This window comes from Apium graveolens, chromosome 5 (assembly GCF_009905375.1).
Source record: "Apium graveolens cultivar Ventura chromosome 5, ASM990537v1, whole genome shotgun sequence".
Lineage (NCBI taxonomy): Eukaryota > Viridiplantae > Streptophyta > Magnoliopsida > Apiales > Apiaceae > Apium > Apium graveolens.
In genome coordinates this window covers 278,012,101-278,017,631 of record NC_133651.1, presented here as the reverse complement: position 1 = coordinate 278,017,631, position 5,531 = coordinate 278,012,101, and positions in this window count along the sequence as shown.

Below are 5,531 nucleotides of genomic sequence, written 5' to 3'. Positions count from 1 at the left end.
GCAGATTGGAGAATACAAGATCAAGGGCCAAGATTCACTGGACAAATGATGGTCACAGACCTACAAGATTCTGCACAGATTTGCTAACACCAGAAAGGAAATAATAAGATAGCTTTAGAAACTATGTTAGTACATTTTAGTGCAAGTTTTGTAAACCCGTGTTGTTGGTCTATAAATCATACACATGTCCTTAGTTTAAGTAACAAATAGATCTAGAAAAATCTTGTATTCTCTCTCAAGATTTGTATTTAAGTTCTTATTTCTAAGAACACAGATTTTTAGTAAAACAAATTTGATTAATATATTCAAGTGAGTTTTTGGATATTGTGTGTTAAACATTATATCCCTACAATTTTTATATGCTTTGTTCATCCATAAGCCAAAGAGTTTTAAATGTCAATTAAAATCCAAGAAATACATTCCCCCCCTTTGTGTTGTATTTTATTGCACTCAATATCTAACAGTTGGCCTGCAAAAATAAGTGACAAATCTAAGGCAAAAAGTTTTGACGGAAAAGTAGTGGAAAACGTTTTAAGGTAAGAAATTACTGTGGCTAAGGCCTGAGCACCAAATAGCACGTTTGCTTCTAAGTTTTATTAAAGGAAAAAATCCTTGTAATCAATAGGAGAAATAGAGTGAAGTGACTAGTCCTTGTCCAACTTAGTGTTCCCAACAATGAAGTCATTTCCCCTTATGCCCCATGCAGGTTAGTAAAAAGCCCCAAGCTTTTGCTTGGCCCTCAAAGACTGGCTGGGGCCTTCTTCTCCTTCTGAGCCCACCTGAGTCAAAAACTCAGGAAATCGATCCTCCAGACGAGGATCCTTGAAAATCTTCACAACCTTCTTCATTATTGTGGTCTCCAAGTCGTTGGGCTTTGTCACTTCCATGATTTTTTCAACCACTACGCAGATTATGAAAGGAACAGTTAAAGCAAAATACAACAGTTACACTAAGTACCTAACAATGAATCAAAGTTTAAATTTACCTTTCATTGAAACAGGAGAGAGTTCACGTTCCACAAGGAGACCTTCTTTTATAAGGTCCCAAGAGTGGGACGTCTCGTTATCCCCGGTGAGGATGTGAAAAGTTGATGTCTCTTCCGCGGACAAGGAAATGTCATTGGGGCTCCCGTCGACCACTTGGCCAAAGAAAGATCGGAACAAGGTTCCCCAGTCTCCTCCCTCCCAGACCAAGTAAACAAATTATTTCTTCCATATCAGGTTGTTTTCTGGAATGGACTTCCTATTGACAATATAGGGGATAGTGGGGCGTTGGTTCAAAGAAACCCAAATTCTTGTTGAGACTATTTTTAAACTGAAATTTTTTCCTAAAAACAGTTGCTGATGGAGATAAGTTTTTTTTAGCACATTGTGATAAAAAAAACAGAGAATTAACCTCCAAGCGTTAGGAGGAAGCTGGCATGGACTAATTTGAACATCAACAAGTAAAGTAGGGATGAAAGGATGAAAGAACTTGACACCAGCCCTGATCGTGTCCTTAAAGACGCAAAGCCCGTCCTTCTTCCAGTGGCTTGCCCTGTTTGCAGCACTAGCTAAGACCAACTTGTAGGGCTTCTCGACCTTGTAAAGAAGGTTCATCTTCTCCAACTCCTTCAAGTCATAAAAAGTGTTGACATGGTCGAACGCATCCAAATGAGCATTATACGGATACTCATCTCCCCTAGTATAGATCATGTCGATCAATGAGGAGTACTTCGAACGAATGGGAAATTCCTTGGATTTCCTGGCCATATTCATCTTTCCCAAGTGAAGAGCTTTCTTGTCAGCCATCTAAAAATACAAGAAATGCAGGAAATATGAATACATGCATACAAGAAATGCAGAAAATGTAGAAAATATGAAGATATGGATACAAGAAATGCAGAAAATATGAGTACATGCATGCAAAATGCAGAAAATATGAATAAATGAAGAAAGTACCTAAATTTTTTTTGAAGGTTCGAAGATCTTTAGTCGGAAAACTGAGGATCTTTAACCAAAAAACTGGAGATCCGATTGCCGAAAATCGCCTAAAAAACTAGAGAGAAGAAAGAAATGTGAAGCTTAGAAAATGAGAGATTGATGAGAGGATTGAATTCTACTCACTTCTTTATATAGGCAATTAATGAAAGAAGAACTGTTTTTGGATTGAAATTGTGGCCCAAGATAAAAGGCCCATCAACCAGATCATTCTATAAAAGTTCAGGAAAAATCTCAAAAATTCTGAAATGCAATCGAAGGAATTCTTTAAATAAAACCCGATCCAATATTGGGCCTAGTACAAGGCTCTAGTACAAAGCTCAAATCAAATTATGAATTAGAAAAGGGCTGAACCAAATCCAACTAAGATTTGGAAATAGGCCAAGTCCAAATCAAATTATGATTTGGAAATGGGCAGAGCCCAATCACAGTAAGTGACCATAATTTCGACTAGAAAATTAATTAAAATCCAAGTCGTAAATCATAGTCGAGAACAATCGACTAGAGACATGAAAGTGACCATAATTTTGACTAGAAACCTAGTCGAAATCTAGATTGTGAATCCTAGTCGAGATCAATCAACTAGAGACATGAAAGTGACTTTAATTTCGAACAGGATCCTAGTCGAAATCTAGGTCGTGAATCCTGGTCGAAAACCTTCGACTAGGATGAAAAAGCAAACCAATGTTTCGACCAGGATCCTAATCGAAATCCAGGTCGTGAATCCTGGTCGAAAACCTTCGACTAGGATGTAAAAGCAGACCAAAATTTTGACCAGGATCCTAGTCGAAAAATGGCAGAAAATTTGGAAAAAATCAGAAAAATGGCAAAATGACAAAAATATTCCAGGAAAATGTTTTCTAGTTATCTACAATGGTAATCGGAGCAATAAGAATAATTATATCCGAGGAGCTGAATAGATCACGAAGCTCAAATATGTTCCACTAAAAGGACAGAGAACCCTCTCTTAAGAATTTTGACATTCTTAGAATAAAGTGTGATTCAAATTGGGAAAATATAGAGCTTCAATAAAAAGCAAGATCGTTATGAATATGTAGGTCACTCCTCACTTTACTCTGAAAATGATACCCTGCATGGGCATATAGAAACTTACCTTCTATGAAATCTTATACGTTTTTCTAGAAGTTCGAGGCAAATGATAGAAGATAAAAAAAATCCTAATTGCGTAATAAATAAGCACATTAATTATACCTAATTTTTCTAAAGATGAATCCCAGTTATTAAGGACAAACATTTAATATAGCATTGATTGGGTTTCAAGGACCCACAGACCAAGGATGTTAGGTAATGAATACAATACAGAGGAGGGGTGAATGTGTTTTAGGATATTTTTAAGCTATTTAAACTATTTTGGTTATGGTGAACAAGGCAGCTTAACTTGTAGAGATATAGTGTTTAAACAAAATTAATAAAAATGCACATAAACATGGTATCTTCAAAACTCACTTAATTTTATAATAAAATCAAGTATTTCTTGCTACAAATTTCTGGGTTCTTTGTTGATAGAGAAGGTCAGCTTATTTCTTGAGAGAGTTACAAGAAGTTCTAGATCTGTTTGTTACATTTAAAAACAAAGGACCATTATTTACTTTATAGATCTGTAAACACATGTTTTACACAACATGCAATAGCATGTACTAAACCCTATTTTAAGTTATCTAAAGCTTTCCATTTCTGGCTTTGTATATCTTTGCAAATCATGCATGCCTGTGTCTTTCCTTTGTCAGTTAATCTTGGCCTTTGATCTTGTACTCTTCAAGCTGCTTTTGTAGACTTTTCAAATCAGTGATTGATTTGTTTGTTGATTGATAATATTGGATCTTTAACTGTTCTGCATTCTGTAATTGTGGTTTATATCGAGATCTCCAGTTTGGTATATAGAGAACTTGAGATCTCGATAAGTATAATGGCTTATCGAGATCTCTTATTTATTTATAGTTGTTTTGACTTATCGAAGTCTCTGAGTTCTCTATAAGAGAATTTGGCTTGTCGAGATCTCTGAATTTCTGCATGTAGAAAAGACTTGTCGATATCTCTGAAATCTCTATAGGCATATTGACTTATCGATATCTCTAAGATCTCTAATGAGAGTTTAACTTGTCGATATCCCCAATCTTCACATCTTCAATTTGACTTGTTGATATCTCTGTATTCTCTATTACAGAAATGACTTGTCGATATCTCCAATCTTCATATCTTCATTTGGCTTATCGATATCTCTGAGACTTCTCTATAAGCTATTTTTGATTTGTGTGACTTGTAGATTTCTTGACTTAGAATATTTTTCTCAAAACAAATTTATTCAACTTCAAGCTTCTTCACAATGTCTCTAAGGCATGATCTTCATGATCTTCTTCCAGAGTTTATTCATAGGCTTGAGACTATTTACAGAAAAATACTCCAGTCTAATCTATTTACACTTTTACAGACTCAAGTAATACAATACAAAATGCAAACTTAGATTATTATACAACTTAGGGCTGTCAACTTGACTTAGTCTTGTTATAGTACAAGCATGTCTTGCACAACAATCTCCCCCAATTTGTGAGAAGATTGCTTATCACAAATTCATGCCTGGTAACAAGACTAAACCCAAGCTACAATGAACAATAAAACATTACATACAAAATTGACAAAATTACAACTTTTATACATTGAATGATTTTTTGAGTTTGAAAGATACATTCATCAGACAAATGTCTCATCTCCAGTTTCTTTTCTAATGAGGTCTTTTAACTCTACAAGTACTTTCAGTTCCTCTATGTTTGGTGTCCCTCTTAGAGCTTCTACCAGTTTGAGCTTATCATCTAATGGATAACTGTTGTGCAAGACATGCATGTACAATAACAAGACTAAGACAAACTGAAAACCCTAAGTAAGTTGTATTGTAATCTTAGTTTGCATTTTATATTGTAACATTAAAGTCTGTAAAAATGTCAAAGAGCAGACTGAAGTCTTTTTCTTTAAACAGTATCAAGCCTAAGAATTCTATCTGGAAGAAGATCATGCCTTAGAAGAATTATAAAGAAGCTTGGAGTTGAATAAATCTGTTTTGACAAAAATGTTCTAAATCAAGATCTCTACAAGTCATAGATTTAGTGTTATAGAGAAGTCATTCGAGAACTCCAGAATGACTTATAGAGAAGTCAGGAAAGCTACTAGAGAACTCAGAGATATCGACAAGCCAAATTGAAGACATGAAGATTGGAGATATCGATAAGTCATTTCTTCACTAGAGAACTCAGAGTTATCGACAAGTCAAATATCACTAGAGAACTCTGAGATATCGACAAGTCAAATATCACTAAAGAACTCTGAGTTATCGACAAGTCAAATATCACTAGAGAATTCTGAGATATTGACAAGTCAAATATCACTAAAGAACTCTGAGATATCGACAAGTCAAATATCACTAGAGAACTCTAAGTTATCGACAAGTCAATTAGTCACTAGAGAACTCAGAGATATCTATAAGCCAAAGTGAAGACATGAAGTGAAGAGATCTCGACAAGCTAAATTCTCTTATAGAGA